The sequence below is a fragment of the Phoca vitulina genome, unplaced genomic scaffold, assembly GCF_004348235.1.
Source record: "Phoca vitulina isolate PV1807 unplaced genomic scaffold, GSC_HSeal_1.0 scaffold25, whole genome shotgun sequence".
NCBI classification, from domain to species: domain Eukaryota; kingdom Metazoa; phylum Chordata; class Mammalia; order Carnivora; family Phocidae; genus Phoca; species Phoca vitulina.
The window spans coordinates 13,084,113-13,108,764 of NW_022589728.1; the positions used below are offsets into that span (position 1 = coordinate 13,084,113).

The 24,652-nt window shown below is 39.2% G+C and overlaps 1 protein-coding gene across 1 annotated transcript in view; it reads left to right on the plus strand.

Annotated features, from left to right (window-relative positions):
- Nucleotides 1-13,233: 13,233 nt before the first annotated feature.
- CLVS1 (clavesin 1) overlaps nt 13,234-24,652 on the plus strand; it is a 176,769-nt gene continuing 165,350 nt past the window's right edge. The window contains exon 1 of the mRNA XM_032421680.1: nt 13,234-13,407. The gene's annotated coding sequence lies outside the window, so the exon portion shown is untranslated. The remainder of the gene's footprint in view (nt 13,408-24,652) is intronic.

The window sequence follows — 24,652 nt, forward strand, 5'->3', positions numbered from 1 at the left end:
CTATCTATATATCTTTTTCCCTTCTTCAGTGAAACAGGAGCCTTGAGATCATTGAAGGTAACTGCTCTCCTCCAATACTTCCCTCCCTGCCCACCTAGGACCAGGCCCATGGGGTGACCAGGTGGGTATCCCTCAAAAAAGGAAATCATCTTGGGATCACTAGGGGTGGCTTTTCCTTGGATCCCAAGGATAGTTGTCTTCCTAATCCCCTGCTCCTAGAGCCTCTGGGTCAGGCTGGTGCTGAGCACTAGAACCTTGACAGCCCGAGCTGGGGACAGAGGCTGCATCCTCCCTGACGGGTGGTACCCCCATGTAGGAATAGGTTCCTGGAGACAGATAGTAGCTTTGAGAAACACTGGCAGGAGTGACCAATCAAATTGCCCTCTGGGTCCCTTGGGTGTGGGGGCCAGCACTCCCCTTTGGATAGAGTTAGCCTCTGGGGCACATGGACAATGCAGGGGAAATGGGGACTTCCTGCTGACAAGGCTTGGGGAGGGGTATTTAAGGAATTGGTTTGCAAAATAGGGAAATGGTGATCCCATTGCATTTAGAATGCGTGATGCTGGTCATATAGGTTACATTAGGGACTGAAAACACTTGGGGCTTGAAAAATACAATTATGAACTTTATCTCCTGCCTCCTAACAACCCCGCTCCACCTGCAGTGTCTTCATGCCAAGGTGCTTACTCAGAGCCAGCCCCTCTCTGCATCCCAGCTCCTGCTCCCCATTGGGCAGGGGCAACACTTGCCCAGATGGGCCCCATTTTCTTCATATCCCCACACCGGTCCTCTCTACCTTTTGCTTTACCTCCCTCTTGTTCCCAAGGACCAGTTCTCTTTTTTCTAGAGGTTTCCCAGAGGAACGACTTGTAAGCTGCAAATTCAGAAACAAAACTCTTGTAGTTGCTGAAAGATCTGAAGAAATAACTCTGCATGTATCCCAGTTGTGCAGAACGAAGAACTCCCAGTGGCTGGACTCCATGTAGAGCCTACTTGCAGCACTAATGTTCCCTAATCATGATTCTCCTCTGACCCCCTAATATAATGCTGCAAGTTTTAGGGGACTGGAAGGATGTCAACTTGAACTGTATCACAAGAATATAAATTTGAATTATCAGCCCGATAAGATATACAAATAAGGTTGAGGTTTGCTTGATTTCTTATTTATGAAATATTTGTATATAATATATATGTCAAACATATCGAATACAAGGCCTAGTAGATATTTTACCTAGTTTTAGGGTCTCAATAACATTTTTGGTAAGATTAGTGTGAATCTCAGAAGTAAGACTAATAACTTTGAAATTGATTAATTTTCATTAGAAGAAATGAGACTTCATTTAACATGATAGTATTTGTTATAAAGGCATAAAATTATATGACTAGAAGGCAAAAGTAAATTTTAAACATCTTATTTTAAATAAGATAAAAACCCAGCCTACTTAAATATTCTGTGAACACTTTATTAATCATATTATTCAAAGCATGGGGCAAAGGATTAATTTTCAAATTGAACGGATATTTAAATATGTTAAATAAAGAACCTAATTAAATACACATTTGCTGAAGTTTATCCCTTGTGTTATAATTTTTCCTTTGGGATTCAAAATGATGTCCAATTTCTGAGGAGTCTAGTTCTTTTTTTTTAATTTAATTTAATTTTATTATGTTATGTTAGTCACCATATAGTACATCATTAGTTTTTGATGTAGTGTTCCATGATTCATTGTTTGCATATAACACCCAGTGCTCCATGCAACACGTGCCCTCCTTAATACCCATCATCGGGCTAACACATCCCCCAATCCCCCTCCCCTCTAAAACCCTCAGTTTGTTTCTCGGAGTCCATTGTCTCTCATGGTTCATCTCCCCCTCTGATTCCTCCCTTTCATTTCTCCCCTCCTTCTCCTAATGTCCTCCATGCTATTCCTTATGTTCCACAAATATGTGAAACCATATGATAATTGACTTTCTCTGTTTGACTTTTTTCATTTAGCATAATCTCCTCCAGTCCCATCCATGCTGATGTAAAAGTTGGGTATTCATCCTTTCTGATGGCTGAGTAATATTCCATTGTATATATGGACCACATCTTCTTTATCCATTCATCTGCTGAAGGGTATCTCGGCTCTTTCTACAGTTTGGCTATTGCAGACATTGCTGCTATGAACATTGGGGTGCATATGGCCCTTCTTTTCACTACATCTGTGTCTTTGGGGTAAATACCCAGGAGTGCAATTGCTGGGTCATAGGGTAGCTCTATTTTTAATTTTTTGAGGAATCTCCACACTGTTTTCCAAGGTGGCTGTACCAAATTGCATTCCCACCAACAGTGTAAGAGGGTTCCCCTTTCTCCACAACCTCTCCAACATTTGTTGTTTCTTGCCTTGTCAATTTTTGCCATTCTAACTGGTGTAAGGTGGTATCTCAATGAGGTTTCGATTTGAATTTCCCTGATGGCTAATGATGATGAACATTTTTTCATGAGTCTGTTAGCCATTTGTATGTCTTCTTTTGAGAAGTGTCTGTTCATTTCTTCTGCCCATTTTTTGACTTGATTGTTTGTTTTTTTGTGTGTTAAGTTTGAGAAGTTTTTTATAGATCTTGGATATCAGCTCTTTGTCTGTAGTGTCATTTGCAAATAATCTTCTCCCATCCTGTGGGTTGCCTCTTTATTTTGTTGACTGTTTCCTTTCCTGTGCAGAAGCTTTTTATCTTGATGAAGTCCCAAAAGTTCATTTTCTCTTTGGTTTCACTTGTCTTTGGAGATGTATTTTGAAAGAAGTTGCTGTGACCGAAGTTGAAGAGGTTACTGCCTATGTTCTCCTCTAGGATTTTGATGGATTCCTGTCTCACATTGAGTTCTTTCATCCATTTTGAGTTTGTCTTTGTGTATGGTGTTAGAGAATGGCTGAGTTTCATTCTTCTGTATATAGCTGTCCAATTTTCCCAGCACCATTTATTGAAGAGACTGTCTTTTTTCCACTGCATATTTTTTCCTGCTTTGTCAAAGATTATTTGACCATAGAGTTGAGGGTCCATATCTGGTCTCTTTATTCTGTTCCATTGGTTTATATCTCTGTTTTTGTGCCAGTACCATGCTGTCTTGGTGATCATAGCTTTGTAATATAGCTTGAAATTGGGCAACGTGATGCCCCCAGCTTTGTTTTTCAACATTTCCTTGGTGATTCGAGGTCTTTTCTGATTCCATACAAATTCTAGGATTGTTTGTTCCAGCACTTTGAAAAATGTCATTGGAATTTTGATCGAGGAGTCCAATTCTTAAAATCATATTGCTGACATTTGGTACTGAAGAGCTATTTTATCATGAGTCTTATATTAAAATATTGTTTTATGTTGAAATAGAAAGGAAAAATAAATGAACATAGTAAGATCATTAAATATCTGCTTTAATATCACTTATTTTATTTTATTTTTAAAGATTTATTTATTTGAGAGAGAGCATGTGTGTGCATGCAAGTGTGGAGGGGGGGACAGAGGGAGAGGGAGAGAATCTCAAGCAGACTCCCGCTGAGGAGAGAACTCATCTCAGGGCTCCATCCCAGGACCCTGAGATCATGACCTGAGCCGAAATCAAGAGTCAGACACCCAACAGACTGAGCCACCCAGGTGCCCCAGTAAATATCACATATTTTAAAGTAAAATTATTTTTTAAAAGAAACTAGATATGAATTTCCTTGGGACTCTGCTTTATTAGTGGCAACAAAACCCCCATTTGCAAATAAAACAGCTCAAAAAATAAATAAAAGTTCTGGAGTATATTTTCTCATATGCTTTAAAATACATTAACTCTTATAAGCAGTTATTTACTTATTGATGAGCACATGCAGATTTTATTGTCTTCTCCTTTAAATGGCATGAAACCTCACTTGAGACATGCATGTACTTTGCAGTCTTAGAGATGATAAAGACTCCCAAAATTATACCCAGAAACTTGGATTTCTACATTGATTCTACAGTTTCTTTCTCCTGAGCAGAATCAACAGCTTCATTACAAAAATGTCCAGAAAACACCAAAAAAATGTAAATTTTCCTTCAGTCTTGAAATGAGGTATGCTGAAATTCTACATTAATTTTTGAACCGTGTGACAATGAGGAGAACAATTACAGGGCTATTCATGACACAGAGGGTAAGGAAAGGAGTTTAGGGGTATTACCAATTGAATTGTGTCCCTGCCCCCCAAAATTCATTTGTTGAAGTGAGTGAATTTATGGCTGTATTTGGAAATATAACCTATAAGGAGATAATTAAGGCTAACTGAGATGGGACCCTAATCCAATAGGACTGGTGTCCTTATAAGAAGAGGCAGAGAAACCAGGAATGTGCATGGACAGAGAGAAAGCCATGTGAGGACACTGTGATAAGGCACTGTTTGCAAGCTAAGGAGAAAGATCTCACCAGGAACCAACTCTTGTCAGCGTCTTTATCTTGGGCTTCTAGCTCTAGAACTGTGGGGAAAGAAATTTCTGTTGTTTAAGCCGTCCATTCTGCGCTACTGTGTTATTAGCCCTAGCAGACTAATATGGAGAACGTCTTTCCGTTTACCAGTCCATCCCTTTCTGTGCTTCTGCCATATTTTCTTTGTTCTGTTAAAACTTTGTCATCCCATCATCACCTGGTCATATCCAATTAGAACAGGGCTTATCCTGAGCAAAAGGCAACTAGTAATGGGACAGCCATTTTACCTTGAGAGGACACTCCTCACTTGACAATGACTAAGTGAACCAATCATATTGTGGTTCTAAGAAACTTTGAATGCAGCACACAGAAGGAATCTCAGTAAGTCAAGTGGGAAAAGACACAGAGAGAGGTGGCAGTAGGCATAAGGCACGAGTAGCAGAAGTTATGAAGTAGAAAGTAGAAGAAGCAGCTATCGAAGCAGAGGAAGTAGAGGGAGAAGCCAAGAGAGAACCTGATTATAGGACCAGGACCGAGGAGCAACACTGAAATATAACACCTTTTAGTTCACCCAGAAGCCTGATTATCCAGTTCTCCTGGGATTCAGATAGTGCAGTAAAATAGTGATTAAGAGCACTGATCTTGGGAATAGACATCGGTTATGCTCCCAGGCGCCCAAATAATTCAGGCATGTATTTAACCTCTTGATGACTCAGTTTCCCTGGTAAAATGGGGGCAATAAATGCATTTCCCTCATGGGATTGCTATTAGGATTCAATGACATATTGCTTGTAAAGTTCTTGCTATATTGTGTACACATAATAAAAACTTCATAAATTTTAGCTATTACTATTATTATTACAAACTGTGTATACTTCTAATAAGCTCCCGTTTGATAAAGTAAATGACATGTAGATCTGTTCTTTGCAATCTGAAAGACACTAGGATAGTTATTATGACATAATGAATAACCCCTCCCAAAAATATACTTACATTTTGGAGAGGTTTGTTGGGAATTAAAGTGTTTGGTTTTTAGTACTTAACTGTTTCTTTTTGCCCTGACGAAGCGGAGATTCATGTGGAGAAGATTAGGATTCTCCAAAGCAATCTGGTTCAATGGTAAGAAGTCTCATAGGCACATCCTAGTATGGGTAATGCCAGTTAGACTCACTACTTCTCATTTCCTTCTCCCAAGGTTGGGTATTCACCAAGATGTCCTATTTTCTGGGAGGTGGACTTTCCTTATAGGACTAGGTCTTACAGGGAAATTATGGTCTGAGGAGTAAGGTGTCCTCAAACTATTTTAAAGAAATCAGCAAAATTAAATAAAACTATTTAATAGTAATGATGAAAACCTAATTCAAATTAGCTTGATGGGTTGGTTCATGTGACTCAGATAATTGAAGGAAGAGATGTAAGACCCAAGATCTTGGGGCAAGAAATGGGACCTATAAGACTCAATCTCCATAAGTCTCCAAACGCTCCCTGGCTTTACTTCTTCCTACTTTATCCACAATAATGCTCTGCAGCAGTGACTGACCAGGGTCAAGTGCTCTCCCACAACATGGTCTGGACAGAACTCTTCGATAATGGGAAAATGAGGTCCTACAAAGGAGTATTGGCCAGACAGAACACATGTGTTTACTATAGTAATTCACCTGAGATCCCACAGCTAGTAAAAGGCAGAGACTTAAACCAAACTTCTATTTCCAAGTCTCGTGCTCTTTCTTCAATCATGTGGATGTTGATTACTCTTTTGTTTTCAAGTCATAAAAATAATAATTCTGATAGCAGTGGTTATGCTTCCTTGTTTCAAATATAGTAGATATCTATTATAGGTCGAATTACTTTACTCTTTTCTGTCAAGAGTTTCCAACCTTGTGCACTTCCTGCTGTTCGATCCTGCACAGTCATTCTCTGGGATTAGTATCAGTATCTAATGATGTATTGTTAGTTGTTTATGTTTAGTCTCTCAAGTATGGAAATGAGATTAAGTTTGAATTTCCCTATTAAATTCTACTGCATATAAAACACTCCCCTCACTGTTCCCAGTTCTGTGCAATCAATTAAGACCAAAAGATTTATTCTGGTCAATGGTCTATGAGTAGAAATGATATATGTCACATCCAGGTGCCAGCAATAAGAGTAAGTGTGAGTTCTCATGTATCTATTCCCCCTATCATGGTGGATTTCCAAATGATGGAACTTTCCAGAGCCTAACTTTGTGGAGCAGAACCCTTCCATCTCCCCTAATCCCCATCTCTCTGCCAACCAGCACTAAACCTCCAGCATGAGAAATAAAACTATATTGTATTAAGCCTCTGAAACCTGGGTTTATTTATTATCACCATCATATCCTGGAAGCAAAGTGCTGTATTAAAGAATAAATTGTATGGTGTTAACTTAAGGGTTGGTGACACATGGTTAGGAGGCTGATATTGCAGGTAGGAAAGATAACAGTCCATGTTATGCGGTGGGAAACCATTTGGTACAACTGTCACCTGCAGTAACTTAGGGGTAAGATTGTATGCTTAAAGAGTTCACAGTCATAGGGGAAGGTATGTGAAAAACAAAGTGTTAGTAATATCTTGGTTATTATTTGCTACACTTTGCAACGTAGTAAAATAAGAGGTGGCTGATTTTATAAGTAGAAATAAAAAAGTAGAAACTTCCAGAAATCCAAGAACTTGCCATGCTGGAAAAGCCAATTAATTTTTGCTCCCCAAGAAAAAGATAAAATTAAGAAAGCATTTGGGAAAAGTCCATTAAAACCAAATATTTTTAGCAAGAATCTGATTTAGGATGTGACCTTCATGCTTTCTTAAAACCTCTCAATGATTTAGAATTTCTCAAGGAAAAGATCAGATACAGGATTTGGCTTTATCACTTATTACTCCAGAGAGGCTCAAATACATCAAGAGAGGTTTAGGGTTGAAAAAGCAAATAAATATAGCAGATCTGAGATATATGTCTCCAAAGAACCATGGTGTGTATACTGGAACATAGGACTGATGAAATCAGACAGACAACGTACCTCTAAAGTCTTCAGAGAATTATACTTCCATGGAAACTATGAACTTGCAGTAAAAAAGCCTGTAGGCCTCAGAGAACTGAAATAACCCTTTGGCCCCCAGTCTCCTATGGAAAGGGAGTTGGTTGAAAAACTGCATCCTCTAAAGAAGTTGAAGTATGTATGTTTCAAAATATTGTAAAGGATGCCTCATCCCATTTGTAACCACTTGCTTGCGACTGCTTTACATGGGAAATTGGCTAGATGGGAACTTAATTTGACCTTAAACGTTATAAACAACACTCCAAAGGAAATACTACTTTGATAAGCATATGCGGCCACATTGCTCAGGATAGGTTAGAATATGGCAATCTAGGAACATTCCAGCTTAATGATGTAACTGAATGCGGTCACTTTGGACCAATTAGAATGTAAGATCTATCAAAGCCATACAGGTCCCACCTGGAAGAAACATACAACCTGCTGCAGGATCAACTTCTTTTAGGGCAACCCATGACTTTGGCTTCCCGAATTGCTCCAAGAAATATTGAAATATCAATGAGCAGAGAGTATCTGATAGTGGTCAACACAGAGAAAGGCTGACCAATTCAGAGATTTAGCTTGTACATCACTTTCCCACCTGTTAACGCTTGCTTACCCGTTTAGCCTTTTGAGGAAATAAATGCTGGGATTTATAAATGTTTAATTATGTGGTTGTATGGTTTTTTGAGTGCATGTTGCTACTCAAAGAACTGGATGTTTGCTGAAACCCAAATAAAACAGAAATTTAGCCTATATTAGAAACTCAATTTTAACTGAGGGCATATTCTGTAATCCCATTTTGGATGTGGCCAAGGAGTATAATGGAAAAAAAAGAAAACCAACACAGAAACCTCTCAAACTTTGGTGCCAGAGGTCATGAAGAACAAAGGAATAGAAAGCTTTCCCAGAGACCAGAGTAAGGCCCTAATAAAAACAAAAACAAAAACAAAAACAACCCAAAACAAAAAAAACAAAAAAACCCAAAAAAAACCCAAAAAAACCCAAAAAAACAAAAACCTCTTTTGTGCCAGTGTAGAAGGTCCTTGCCACATCTGTCCAGTGTGATTTCAGAATTGCTAGGCTCAGTGACTGCCAGGTATCTTCCCACCCTTCTCTTTCTGAATGGGAACATTTATTGTGGTTATCCAGTCTCTCTTTTACTATTGTTTATTAGGTGTGTTGGTTGGGGGGGGGGCATTGCAAATAATTTATATTTTTGCTTATACATCTCCAGAGCAAGAGGATCACATCTAGTTGTGTGGTAGAGATAAAATAATTGCATAAAACCTAGTGATCTGGACCTTGGAACTGGATGAAGTGACTAAAGGACTCTTTGGACATGGGTTGAGTGTTAAGAAAGAAGTTAAGAGATTTTTAGTAACCACAAGGGTAGGCTGATGCAGAAACATTGACTACTCACCAAATATTCCTATGCTTGCTCACATTTCCCAGCCCCCTTGCATTTGGCAGGGCCCTGTGTCTTGTTCTGGCCAATGAGCCATGAGCAGAAATGATGTGTGTTACTTCCAGGCTGAAGCATAAGAGCAGCTCCCAGTTCTCCATGCATCATACTTCCCTGCTGTGGCAATTCCTCATCTGGCCCCTGGGTAACTAGGTGGAAGAAAGCCCTACTTTCTCCACAACACCCCAACAAGTATAAACAAGAAAGAAACCATTTTTGGAAGAAGCCACTTGGGGCTGCAGAGTTGCTTTGTTCTTTCAGCATTACCTAACCTATCCTGACCAATGCAAATTCTAAAACTTCAAAATTGGCCTGCACATTAAATAATAGAAATATCAGTGACAATCTTTTATGATCATACATGGAGATGTACATCACAAAACTTCGGGGAGAACAAAAAGAATAACTAAAATATTCTTTGTTTTACAATTTGACCTTACTCCTCATACATTTTTCAGTCCTTAAACAGCAAGGCAAGGCAGTGGTTTACAAATGTGTTGTTTTGCCATTATGATATCATCCTAACAGCTTTGTTATAAATATCAAGATTTCTCTGGGTATTAATTATCCCATTCTGCATGGGCTCTCAGCTTCAGTGTACCCCCTAGACAGACATAGAGACTTCATCTGTCACTAGCCCACACACAATGAGCTTCCTCCCCTCATCCTAACGTGGACCACAGCAAATCTAATGTCAACAGGGTTTTTCAAGGCAATACAGAAATGAGTAACTGATTTGGCAATATCAGGCACAAGGTCAGGCAGCAGGAAAATGCCTGTGAATAGGCCACACATTCACCCATGGCATTGGCTGCTTATACACCAAGGGGTACATGGAGAAATCCTGCAAACAAATATATTGGCAGCAGTCATGTGAGGAGCTGAAATGGAGTAGGAGTAGAGTGTGCAAAATACCAGCACAAGGTCCATCAGAGTGAGTAAGGAAAAGAAACTTATTTCAGAAGCCTCTGATTTGTAGTTATCAGGCAAAAACTTTTAGCAAAGATGATCTGGCTCCAGGAAATAAAAAAGACAGATTCAACAGTAAAGACACATGTACTCCATAAAGGACAGTTGTTCTTACAGAGGAGTTTTAAATGGTCTGGAAAGGTAAGTATTACCATGAAAAACACAGGGATAATACTCAGGAATGTAAAGGGAAATGATACACTTTCACTGGCACTTTGGGAGGAAGCAGACCTCTTAATATATCAAGCATATCTGTCTAATCATCAAAGTGATGAATTTTTTTCACTCTAATCACTACAAGTAAAATTAAAAACTGCTTTTATTATTATTTTTTAAAGATTTTATTTATTTATTTGACAGAGACCGAGAGAGGGAATGCAAGCAGGGGGAGCAGCAGGCAGAGGGAGAGGGAGAAGCAGGCTTCCCGCTGAGCAGGGAGCCCAACTCGGGTCTGGATCCTAGGACGCCGGGATCATGACCTGAGCCAAAGGCAGGCCCTTAATGACTGAGCCACCCAGGCACCCCTTAAAACTGCTTTTAAAACCTTTGGAATGTAAGATTATATTCTGGCAGCCAGTAGCTTTTGTAGTTACCCTGCCTATGTAGGTGGGTCCTACCACATCATCAGGCAGGAGCAATCTGGGTTTATGTCTCAGCTTCCTATCAGTGGGTATAGCTTTCCTTTACAAAGATTTCTCAAGGGACACCTGGGTGGCTCAGTCGGTTAAGCGTCTGACTCTTGGTTTTGGCTCTGGTCCTGATCTCCAGGTCGTGAGATTGAGCCCAACCTCAGGCTCTGCCCTGAGCACAAAGTTGGCTTAAGACTCTCTCCCCTCTGGGCGCCTGGGTGGCTCAGTCAGTTAAGTGTCTGCCTTTGGCTCAGTTCATGATCCTTGGGTCCTGGAATTGAGTCCCACATTGGGCTCCTTACTCCACAGGGAGCCTGCCTCTCTCTGTCTTTCATGAATAAATAAATAAAATCTTAAAAAAAAAGACTCTCTCTTTCTCCTTCTGCCCCTCCCCCACCTTCTCTCTCTCTCTTTCTCTAAAATAAATAAATCTTTTAAAAATTTTTTCTCCAAAAGGAGAGCATATATACACACATACATATATACACATATATATACACATGTGTGTGATTTTTTTTCTACTTTGCCTCTTAGAAAATACAAATAAAATTGGTGAGGTTATTGCTGATGTCATTCAAAAGTCACAGCTGACAGTGAAGAAAAACTGGAAGGGAACACCAGCTGAGCAAAGGTATCCAAATTCATTTTAAGCTTTGAGAAGGGAGTGTTAAATCATAGGCTTATGAAACACCTAGGTCTTGGTCTGGGTCTTGGTTTATATTTCTGTAAATAATTATAGAAAGGAAAAAAGGAGGAAGAGAAACAGAATAATTAACATGAACATCTCAGACATCACAAAGCTTTTAAAAGGATGAAGAGTATTAGAGCGGAAATTAGAGAAAACTTTTCTTTTAAAACATTCACATTTGATGCCACTTTGCAAGTCATGTCCATGATTAGGTATATCTTAGAAGATGCCCCTTTAATTGAGCTTATTTATCTGTGATCAAAACTTAGCAGCAACCTCAGATCATTTGGGAGTGCTATGCCTTTTTGGATATGTTTCTATATGAAATTCATAACTTTATAAAATATTTTAAAATACATCTATGTGTGGGGGGCTTATATCATTCATTCATTCATTCATCATTATTCTTCTATTCAACAAATATTTATTGACTTCTATGATGTTCCAGGCACACATCTAGATGTTTGAGAAGCAGTGGTGAACAAAATAGACAAATTTCTACCACATGGTGTTAACATTCTATTGAAGAGAGATACAGTAAACAGATATGTAAATAAATATATAATGCTACATCACAGTTGGAACAATTCTGATAACTTTAAACTCTCCATGACATATATGATAAAAAGATTGCTTTAAAATATTTCATAAGTTTTCTTCTTTTATTAAATATGGAAACTTTAGATGAACACAAGGAAGAAAATCCAATTGTTCAACTTGACAAAAAGCAAATTTATCTATAATCTTATCATCATGCTATCCTATGAGCTTACCAACTTGATATGGGGCAGGAGGAGAGTACTGTATTGGGTATCTTACTTTTCTTTACCATTTTCTGAGCATTTTTCTTTGTTATTAACAGTTTTCAAAAATATGTTCTTAATAGCTGCAAATATTACAGGCTATGTACAAACAATTTTAATGCTTTTATTATTTTTGACAAATTTTATGATTATAAATTAATGTACATAAATCTTTATCTGCATATCTGATTATATCCTCAGCAGAAGGTGCATACAGTGGAATCATTTAGTCTATAGGCATGCATGTGCATTTTATGATACTTGATCTATGTTACAAAATAGACCTATACAAAGGTTACATTTTCTTACTATTATTGTAGTATTGTTACTATTGTAACAGTATGAGACATTAAGTAGACTTAAAACCTCAGCCAAAACTGCACCTTGGTGCTAATTTTAAATTGTATATATATATGTATATATATATAATCTGTTTACTGGTGAGGTTCGTTTTTAAAAATATGTTTATCATGCATTCACCTTTCCTTAGTGAATTCTTTGTCATTTGCTCTTTCTCTTGTTTCCTCTTAAGCCATTAGAGTTTTTCTTTTGATGTGAGATATTTTCAGTATGAAACATATATTTCTTGCAATTTTTCCAAATGGTCATTTATATTTACCCTTTTATGATATTTTTGTATTTGAAAGTATTTTTATGCATCCGATTTTATTGATCTTTTTTTGGGGGGTGATTGCTTATATCCTCTTGTGCTTAAAAAAGCTTCTCTATCAGTAAAATATTTCTTTCGTTTTTCTAGTTGATTTTTTAAAATAATTTTACTTTTTTATTTAGCTCTTTAATCTCAGTGTAGTTAATTTTGGTGCGATGAGCCTTAATTTGAACCTTTTCCAAATTGTTCATTTTCTCACTACCATTTGTTAATAAAATAATCCGTGCTTTCCCCCATAGGTCTGTGATACTTTTTTTCTCATTTGTTAAATTTACACACGCACACACACACACACACGCACACACGCACACACGAGTCTGTTTCAGAGGTTGCATTAATCAGTTTAAAAGGTTCTGTTTTTAAGATTGGTGGTAGTTGGTGGGGGTGGGAAGTGATGGTTCCGGTACTTCTTGTCCCAGATGTTACAAAATTACAATGATTCTTGGTATTGTCTTGATGGAACGGGGGAAGAGCAGCGGTGCGGAGGCACTTAGGACCCAGGGGAAAGCCAGGCTTGGTATAGAAGGACAGAGTCTCCGGCGCACACGCCTCCTACCAAAATCACAGCCCCGTGGAGCCGGGGCTCTCATTCACAGCTTTCTAGAGAAATCTGAGCCCGAACCTGCCAGAATAGGGGATCTCACCCACTCAGCTCAGCAGCGAGGACACCTGCAGAAACACATTCCTAAAGCAAGGCTGAGCGGCTGTGTGAAGGTATTTGTTGCCTTTTTTCTCCCTTCTGTATTTGCAGCGCCTCCCCGCCTTTCCCCCCAGCTCTTGCGATGCCATGGCTGCGGCGTTTCAGCACTTCGGTGCGTGGACAGCTCCCATCTGCAATCCCTCTGCACTCCATCCCTCCCGCACCCCACTTTCCACGCCTTCGCGGTCCATCCTCCTCCTCCCGGCGCCCGCTCAGCCTGCGCTCCCTTACACCATCAGCACCCCCATCTCTCCACCATCACCGTCATGATCTCCACCATCACCAGCGCCGTAACTACAGTCAACACAACTGTGTCTTGTCACTTAGACAAAGCCTGAGGTCCGCAGGGTTGAGCATAAGAACCCAAGTTTTCAGGCACAGGAAGGAAAGTTCAGGTGGACGACACCCTTGAAAACAAAGAGACGCCTGCTTGAGAGAAAGGGAAAGTGAAGCCAGGACAGAGAGAGACCCAGGGCAGGGGACAGATGGGGCACTTGCCAGACACCAGCAGTTAGCCAGCGGCCTTTCAGCAGATTAGGGGCTGTTTAGTTCAGGAAATTAACATGGCCTGGGGTATAGTGTTATTCCGGTAAAAGAGATATGTAAGCTCAATCCGTGTTTCTGGTTTTCCAATGGAGAATCACCAGGAAGCAGGGTGGGGGTGACTGATGACTCATATTCACCCACACGCCAATTTTCCTTCCTAAGCGTTTATTACAGAAACTATGGAATTAAGTTTTCTACTGAAATATTTTGTAAAATGAAGACCCCAAAGATTAACCCTGTGACCAGAGTAAAAATTAAAATGTTGGTGATGATAACCTAACAAATTGGCTCTCAGCGGAAAGTGCTATTTGTTCAAATGTCTCTTCCTGTCTACTTATTTCAATTTTCCAATCTTAAACCTCTCTTTGGAGCAAAGAAGATAGATCCCTTGCCCAAAAGGCCAAAGTAGTAATGATATTCAGAGCAGATGGCCTGTCTTTGTTCATAACTAGTCAAGGACTGACTCGGATTTGGAAGGCGAGATTTTTGTGTGCTTTCTCAGTAATCAGACGATAACACGCTTTTCCCATAATAGTAAAAGGTAATAGAGTGCAAAAATTGAAAAAGCATTTTATGTAACTGTATTGTCAGGCTCTGCTTTTAGAGTGCCATCATTTTCTATCTCAGCTGAAGGGAAGTTGGAACATCTTTCAAATATCTTGAAGGTCCAAACCCAAGTCATAGCTCCTCTTTAATTTATCCAGGATCTTCTGCTTTATAGGAACTAACAAACAGCAGAAAATAAGTACCTGAGCCTGTCATAAATAAAAATCTTTCAATGAGTACCCATTTAATCCATTATTACTGAACAGCAAAGTATTGGGTGGGTGGGGTTTTTTTTTTTTTTTGCAAATTATTTTTCATAAAATTAACATCTTAATTAAAAACGAGATGGATCATGTTTTCATATGAGAATGGTGTCAGGTCACATGTCACAATCAAGTTTAAACCAGAGCACAGAAAAGCCTCATTTAAAAATCACTCTTGTACATTTATTCTGCTTCCTTAAAAAGAAAAAGAGTCAGCAAAGCGAGTTTGGTCTAAACTGGCTCACTAATTTTGTCAAAAATAAAAAATGGCCATGAACAAGTAGCTTCTAAAGGAAGTTTTGAGGAAAAATTCACACCAAATACTCTTCTGGAATGAGGGATAGTTGCATTTTCTCAAAAGTTACTTACTGCCATTAATTACATAACCATTGGCATAATTTGATTTGCCTCTAAAATTCACCCACTTTTGAATTCAAACTAAGAAAACTAGTGAAAGTATCTGGTGAAATGGATTTTAGAGAAGAAGAAAATTTGCTCATTTATGTACTGTCCTTAGATTGGTGATGTCCTCAGTAAACAAGACCCTTCAATTCCCGAAGAAACAAGATTCTTAATATTCCCTTATCTGTTTGCAAACAATGGTTCATCCCAGATCATTTTTTAAAATGTACATGCAGTTCTGGCTGCTTCAAACTAGAAACTCAGGCCAGGAATCCAGTGTCTCCAATGCTGCTGTCTTCCTGTGCTGAATACAATTTCCTGAGGATGGGGAAATTTCAAAACAATGCTGCTTCAGTGAGATTTACAGGCATCTGTCTCAGAAGTGATGCCTTTCTCTGATGAAATATTATGCTGGGCTTATTAATTTTTATACAGTGCTACGATCCTGGCTTCTTCTTTTATTCTTTTCTCTATTAAGGGCTATTTTACTTTTTTCATATTTTCAGTAACAAAACTTTCTCCTTTTCATAATAGATTTAAACGTGAACAGAAAACATATTTTCCATCAGAGTGACATCATACACTTTTGTAGACATGTTCACAGAGGGGCACATCCTTTTAGAATCATGGAGTGTAAAGCTTGCTAAACTTTTATCTCCCAAAAGGGGGAATCAGGAACTCTTCAGAACTAGTGGTGTCTGCTCACTTTTGCAAGATTTGCAAAAGGACACTTTATTAACCCTGTAAAGTCTATTCATGATTTACACACTTCCTCAAAGCAGAGTCATCCTTAGTAAATGGATTCAGACATGGGTCTTCTCTCCTTTCCTGTTACAGGGTGACTGAGACAGGAGGTAACACAGCAAAATGAGTATACAAAATATGAAGCTTGGTTGCATGTCATCTGCCTAGAACTACCCCTCAGCATTGCCAAGAGAGATCTTTGCCTACATTACACCCTTCTCCCAAATTTTAATTAGTTTGATTACCATTCATTTTATCCAGATTTCACTGGAATAAATTTCTTTCAAGAGAAGATCCACAATGTGAATTACTTCAAGTCTGCAGCCCCGTAACGTCAATCCCAAGTATCATATCTCTCTAGAGAGAACTGTGCTTACTTTTCCATCCAAGTTCATCTTAGCTTAACTGAAGTTTGCCTTCTTTGGTTTGATTTTTCATGGATATGGATATCAACTGGTCACTTCTCTTCCCCCACCCCCCAAAAAAGCTTTCATTTATTCAGTTAATAAGTTCATTATTCTTCACTACCTCTGCTGCCCCTCACAGCCCTTTATCATATCTTCTCTGGCCAGGTAACCCAATCCTCTCCCCTTTCATGGACATGTTATCACATGACAGGGAGTATCAGAGAAAGTTTTCTGTGTTGGCAGGGCCCTTTTCTATGAGCCTTTCTTCTTCCTGACTTCTGAGCCAGCAGGAATTTTCCCTATATGTGTTTGAGATGATTGCTCTTGTCTTCTGGACCCTTTTAGCTACATCTCCAATTCATAGATATTATGCAAAGCAACTTTCCCCATGTCTTCTCCTTAAAATAACATCATGTCAATTCAGCTTCTCTTACTGTTCAAATGTCTTACATAAAGTTCCATACCTTTATACGTGCCAAGTACATAGTGTATTCAGTGTTCATTCTTCTGTAGTTTTGGATGAAGGGAAATTGTGGGCCTGGAAATGGCAGAGGGGCTCACATTATAGGTTTTAAGTAAGAGACCTCTAGTCTGATGTGTGGCCGAATACAACCAAGTAACAAAACATGTGAGATTCTCCTCTTTTTCCTTGCCCTCCTTCTCTTTCTCTTAGCATCTCTTAGCATCTCTTGCTTCTCCTCCTCCTTCCTTTTTTCATTGCTTTTTGTTGACATATAGAGCACACAAGTATGTGTGCAAACATAATGGAGTGATCTGATAAGCTTTTATGAGTGCTGGTATTCCAAAAGGAGTGAGCACACAGGAAGTGTTTTTACTCTCCTGTTGGATAGAGTAGCACTGTTGTCCACATACAGTGTGAGTTCTGCTTTCAGAGGTAATGAACCTACCCTCTCAACCCTTTGGATTCACTACAAATCCTCTAGAGCAGTGCTTCCCAAACAGTGTGTATACAAATTGCCTGGGAATTCTGGTACTCATTCAACAGGTCTGGGTGAGTGCTGACATCCCATATTCCCAACAAGCTCCTGGGTGCTGCTGATGCTACTGATCCACGGCCCACACTTCGAGAAGCAAAGACAAAGTTTCTTTCTTTCTGAACAGTCCCACCTGAATGTCTGAATAGTAGATAACGGCACTCAGACTAAACAAAACAAAAACCATTCCAGGTTCTGAGGCAATAAGAGCTGAGAAGTCACAGCTGTAGTTGAGGAGAAAGTGAAACAAATAACCCCTTTCGTCCCACCTCAGCCCTGTGCGCCCTGTTGGGCTCACCTTCACCTGGCAGTTTTCTGAACCGATTCCTGCGGCTGATGTCATCTGCCTAAGCACATCCAGAAGGGTCCCAGTCACATCAACATGCTGGGGAAAACACTGAGAGGGAAAGAGCGCAAGTGGATTTAGTGGCCATCTTTGGGCCCTGCCTTTCTTACATCTCTCCAGAGCCTCTTCCTCTAAAGAGTCTATCCTGAGAGAAATACCCTCTTCCCTTGATGGAAGAAGAATCACATGTTTGTTTTTTCCTTCCTCTCCCGCTGATACTCCTACGAAGCACAACTGAAATTAAATTTTAAATTGGGACATTGACTGCCAGTGACTTCTTATGGGGATAGTTTAATAGCATAGAAAAATGTTTTAGTCTAATTTTTTATGTCTCAATAAATTTTTCCCTGTAGATTGTCTTTATTTAAAATACAGTGAGGTCTAAGGTAGACACTACTTCAACTAAATACTTCTCTACAGTGCGGAGGCAGAAAAATCCCATGCCTTCCTTGCCAGTTGTCTTTTCCTTCAACTCCTTGTATTATTTGCCCCAAAGCAAACTAAAAGAATAAAAGTTGTGTGGGTTGTTCTAGAACACAGGACACAATCCTCTGTCAAAACATCCATCTTCAAGTTCCAGACTATTCTAATACTGATCTGGCATTTATTTTGGGTAGAAGTTCTCAGTGTCTCTACTCTGATAGAACTCCTTCCAATTTACTTTTAATCTTTCTTAAGAGCAAGAGCAAATGGGAGCAGATGACCCTGCTTAGTTGCTATTTTAAAGAGAGCCAAGAGAATCAACACAATGAATATTTATGTTGCAAGGGTAAGCCCTGGGCTAGGACTGAGTTGAAGGTGATGGGAATTTGACGGTGAGCCAGGGGCTAAATTCTGGTCACACTACACTTTCAGATGATTAAAGGTCTCCCCTTTATCCTTCTAGAATTCTCTCCCTGGCCCTGGTATAGCTAGTTCATATCTGCAAGTTGGGTAATGTTTGATAGAATGCTGATGGACTGGGAAGCAATCTGTTACTCACAGGATTTATGCTCCTTTGTCAGTACGTATGCAGAGAAGTCCTACAAGCCCTCATGGTCAATTTCAAATTCATCATTTGGGGAAAAAAACCCACCCCTTTTCTGGTTAGCACCAAAGAATGCTGCAATCAACCAACCTCTGAGGATTAAATGTAGGTACCACCCACGGGCAGTAAGGGAGCATGTCATCTTTCAGGAAAGATTTCAAATACAGTTGTACTAAAAAAAAAAAAAAAAGATCTTTGCTCGTTGTGATTTTCAATTTTGGTCTAGATGTATCAGCAACATCTATTTTTATTTCATTCAGTGTAAAAATTCCTTTCAGCATTCCTAGGGGAAAAACATATTCAGTTAAACATTTTGAAGTGAGATTTTAGAAAGGTGAAGAGCCATCAGGGTTGACCTCATTCAATATACATTTAAAATTTGGAGACATAACTTTCACACCTACTAATGGAGGAGGTAGTTGATTAGACTTTCATGTGGAAAGTTTTATCCCTCAGATTTATCTTCATTTTTTTTCTTAGAAAACAAATGTGGGTATAGTTTCTCATTTTATATTGGTATTAATTTAAATTTATGTGTACTTAAAATTATTCTTTTGTATTGCTAAGAACATCCCAAAGCAATACATATTTGAGGTATTTTCATTATTTATTAGTGTTCTTATATTTCAAACAATATCTAGGCTTTATAGATTTTATCTTTCTGGTCATGACAACAGTATACTCTTTCCTCCCCAAATCTGGCCAATTTTACAACATCCTTTACATGATCTTCCTTAGGACTGGTGGGGTGTAGGTGTGTGCCTGTTGTGTGAGTGAGTCGTTGTGAGGGCGCAAGTATCCAGAATGGTGTAGAGAAAGCACCTATGCTGAGAGGCAGGGCAAGGTCATTGACAGAACGTGGGCCGTAGGGCAGGGAGGCTGTGGTGTGAATCTTCATTCTTCTAGCTATTATTAATCTATCTAAATCTCATATTTATCCTTTCATCTAATAATTAATAACCCAGCTTTAAAGGTTGGTGTGGAGATTAGATCATAGAACATCAAAGCTGTAGGCATAAAATAAATACTCAGTGAATATTTGGTTTTTTCCCCCAGTTTTTAACATTAGTTTATTATCTGACTTTAAGACAAGTGCTTAGTTGTTCTAAGACTCAATCTCTTTTTACCTGGAAACAAAATTATGATACCAACAAGATTACAGTAAATGTAAAATGGAGCTTTTTATTTCCAAAGCACTTTTACCTACATCATTTCACATGATCCTCAGATCTCCCAGGGAATCCTTTCTCTTCTACCTATTACAGGATCATTGTAACAATGAAGAAAGATAATTGATGTAAAAGGCTTTGAAATAATATGTACTCACGTACATATTCTATAGACAAGGTACGGTTATTAGTCTGATTGTCTCCCACTATATTTAATGTGTGTTTCTGAAGATAATGAAATAAATGCAAATAATAGATTATAAAATAACCAAAACCAATTTCATTTGAATTATTGTACTTTCTGAAATGATTTTTCTGCATAGATTCCTTAGTTCAAAAATACTAGGATGTATGTTTTATAGGTGTATGTGTGTGTGTGTACAAATACACCTTCTTAAGAATGAATTCTTTTTTTTTTTGAAGATTTATTTATTTATTTGACAGTGAGAGAGGGAGCCTGCAGGAGTGGGGCAAGGGGAGGGGGAAGGGCAGAGAGAAAGAATCTCAAGCAGATTCCCCACTGAGTGAGGACTCCGATGCTGGACTTGATCTCACAACCCTGAGATCATGGCCTGAGCCAAAATCAAGACTCAGATGCTTAAGTGACTGAACCACCCTGGTGCCCCAAGACTGAATTCTGTATAAGAATAGATTTCTTCTAATGGAAACTTGAGATGAAGTGGGAATCTTGAATCTATAGATACCATTATTTCAAATATCATGATATGAAGACTCTTCTTTCCTTACTCTCATACAAAATACTACTACTACTTAAATTTCTAGTTCATAAGAAAAAGCATGCATTAGAAGTAGAAGTTAGCTTCTACCTTGGACACCCCAGAGGGTGTGGTAAGTTACTCTCCATGTATTTGTAACAATGTCTAAATAAAAAATCATTTGGGACCCAAACAGCAATGGAAAAGGTGGTTTCTGAGCCTCACATGAATGTGCCTAAAGTGCCCTTTTTGATTATCAAGCACATTTCAGTGCCCAGATCATGCTTGGCACTCTGCTAGGCATGGCAAAGTGTCAATCTTTCAAATAGAATGGCAGGATCTTTGATCTGGCATTTTAGCCCAAAGGAAAACACGCAAAGGAAGAGCAAACATTTGTGATAGCTGGAAAAGGCATAGACAGCCAGATTTTTAAATAGCTTCAGTCCTCTTCCGATGAAGAAGCAAAGACAAGGGGTGCCTGGGTGGCTCAGTCGGTTAAGCGTCTGCCTTCCACTCAGGTCATGATCCCAGGGTCCTGGGATCGAGCCCCGCATCGGGCTCCTTGCTCAGCGGGAAGCCTGCTTCTCCCTCTCCCATTCCCCTGCTTGTGTTCCCTCTCTCACTGTCAAATAAATAAATAAAATCTTTAAAAAAAAAAGAAGCAAGGACAAGACTGGACATCTGTAAGGTATGGCATTAAGCTACCTAAGAATGTCTGTGAACAGTCTGTGAGGTTTATGGAATGGTAAATCTAGAAGGAATTTTAGTAAAGGACAGTAAGGTTCTGAGAGGAAAGGTGACTTGCTGAAGGTCACATAGCTCTTAAGTAGTAAATATTAGAACCCTTTTGCTGCACCTAAGAGGCAGAACAGCACAGTAGAAAAGAGCATGGGACTAGAGAAAGATTACTTGGTCTTGAATCCAATTTCTGCTGATTAGTAGCTGTGTAACCTTGGAAAACTCACTTAACCTCTCTATGCCTCTGTTTCCTCATCTAAAAAATGGGGACAATAATACACTCATTTTATGTTGTTCTAAAGATCAAATAATGTAATATATAAATAGAGAGTATGTAAGTGTCTGGGACATAATAAATATACTTACAGTAAATAATAAAATAAAGCTATTATTATTATTCATTCCACTAGGACAGAAAACCACTCCTACTTCTTTTTTTTTTTTTAAAGATTGTATTTATTTATTTGACAGAGAGAGACACAGCGAGAGAGGGAACACAAGCAGGGGGAGTGGGAGAGAGAGAAGCAGGCTTCCCGCGGAGCAGGGAGCCCGATGTGGGGCTCGATCCCAGGACCCTGGGATCATGACCTGAGCCAAAGGCAGATGCTTAACGACTGAGCCACCCAGGCGCCCCAAACCACTCCTACTTCTTCATGTGATACCAAGTCCAATGTATCTTTTCATACTTATTTGACCAATTCAGAAAAGTTGAATGAGAACCAAGTCCTTCACATGAATAAAAGATGACAGTCAAGTAAAAACACTACATCCTGGAGAACATTCTTGAATGGCATTGCATTTTTAGCCTTAAATATTATCAAAGTTGTTATTTAAATAGCAGATTAATCAGAGTTCTGAAGTGAAGCATTTGCCTTTAATGGAAAATATCTATTTCATCCTAAGTGACTCTGGCTTGGGTATTCTCCCCAGAAGCTTCTACTGTATGCTGAGGACAGAATAAAGATGTAAATTGAAGCAAATTTATTTCAATATTATAGATTGGAAGCATAGCTATGTGTGGAGGTGGGTCATGAAAAATGCAATCTCAGCTCTCCCCTTGAACCTATAGTAATTTATCTCAGAAACATTGTGGAGTTCCCTGAACTGTAATGTGTGTAACTTGCTCCCAGAACCTTTAAATCTTCTGAAGGGGACAAGCTGTTGTTATGACTTGTGCTCTAAGCGTCCTGTGTCGTGGCTAGGAACTGTGAATATCATCCAGCATGCTTCAGGGAGGCAATGATCTGAAGTACAATGTGCCTAGGCTAAATTCTCCTGGGAAATTAAAAGTCAGCTGCAATGCTATCATTTAAGGAAAATGATTCCTGAGGCATCCAACAGAAGGGGAAACCACTCACTCATTGAAACAATGTTTTGACTACTTTCTTTATTCACTTACTCTCTCTATACTTAGTGGGCACCCACTCTGTGGTAGAAAATGTTCTAGGCACTGAGGATAGATGGTGAACACAGCAAAGTTGCTCCACTCATGGGCTGACACTTTTTGTGCCAGGCACTGTATTGGGGATACACAGATGAGTGGGATCCCGCTTTTCCCTGCAAGGAGTTCAGAGTAAAGAGGGAGAGAGGGAGATGGCAATGAAATGATGTGGTTGGGGCTATGGGACTGCCAGTGACCTGGGAAGGTCAGTGAGGGTTTCCTAGAGAAAATGGCGTCCAGATGACTCCTGAAGGGTGAAGAGGAGTTCATCAGAGGTCATGCTTTGTCAAGGAGGTGAGGAGAAACTTCATGTGGTTCAGTGTAGCTGCATGGCCAGGGGGTGAATCTGGAAAGAGATAAAGACCAGATGATGAGGAGTCTTGGAAACCTTATCACATAGTTTTATACTTTATCCTGGGACAATTGGCAGCTATTGGTCAATGTCAATCAAGGAATGACGTGAGCAGATTTCAATTAGAATCCAGAGAGCGGACTGGAGAAGGGCAAAGTTGGCAGCAAGGACACCATAGGGAAGATAATGCAGGGCTAAACGGACAAAGACTGATGTGACTCAAACAAAGACAGCGAAAATGGATGGGAAAAAACGGGCAGATTTAAGAAATATTATGGAAATAATTGTCTGGACGTGGGTGATAAGGGAGAGAGTGGAATAAGAGTAGACTCCCAGGTTTCTAGAGTGGGAAACGGCACAGCAGACGATGTCAGTCACTAAGAGATGGAGGTGGAGGAGCGAATTCAGGATGAGGAACTAGGATTAGTTCAGGTTTAAGCACATTGAGTTTGTGGTGTCTAGAGGACATCTTTGTGGGGTTGTTGAGAAGGCGGTTGAATGTGTAGCCTGGAGACCAGGAGAGAGCTATACACAGAAGTTATATTACATGTAGGTGGTCAAACCATGGGGCAGGTCCTGGAAACACTACACTGAAGTGTTCACAGGAAGAGAAGACAGAACAGGAGTCGACAAGGCTAAGAGAAAAATCAGGGTGTCTGGAGTCAGAGAAAATGGGTTGGAGAATGGCAGAGAGAGTTTTAAGAAGGATGAAGTCATCAATATCGAATACGGATAGAGTTCACTCATAAAGAGTACTGACATTTGTCTCTTGGATGTAGGAACAAAAAGATCATTCACTAGTAGGGTGACCATCTGTCTGGGTTTGCTTAGATTTATCTCAGTTTATGGCTATTGTTCCAGCATCATTATTATTATAAGTGCCCCCTCATGTCTAAATTTGGATGGTAAATTATATGATCATCCTGCTCAAGTGGTTGGTGGGAGCAGTAAGGACATATAGCTGTGGGTGTAGGGATGAACTGGAACGGGAGACATCAAACTCGAGAACTTTCTGAAGGGGTGTGGTAAGGCTACTAGATAGGGAATTTTAACATCAGATGAACATCGAACTAGATGGATTTGGAAGTTTCTTCCAATCCTGGGAATAGTTCATAGCATTATTTTCTATTTACCATTCTAAGTCCTTAAAATTAGTGAAAATCAAGACTTTATTTTAGTTCTCATTTTCACATGTTACAGAGCTAAATGTGTTTTCTTACAAATTATTTTACACCGCCAACATTTTATACATAAAATTTCTATTATTTCATTATCTTGAAGATGAGTATCAGTTACTTGAACTGTTCCTCATCTCCCCCATGTCACAGTATAAAGCAGAAATGTGTGAGTTGATGGTCTCCCTTAAGAACTAACTGGTAGTTCTAAATTAAGCAGAAGAATAATTTTGTCTTTTAAATTATTTTGTATGATAAAACAGTACCAATAATAATTAGTTTGGGAATAAATATTCTGCCCCTCATTGTAAACACTGTAAACCTAGGAAAAAAACACATGCCTTCAAGTTCAAGAAGCCTAGTATGGCTTCTGATTTTTTCAGCTTCTGGGT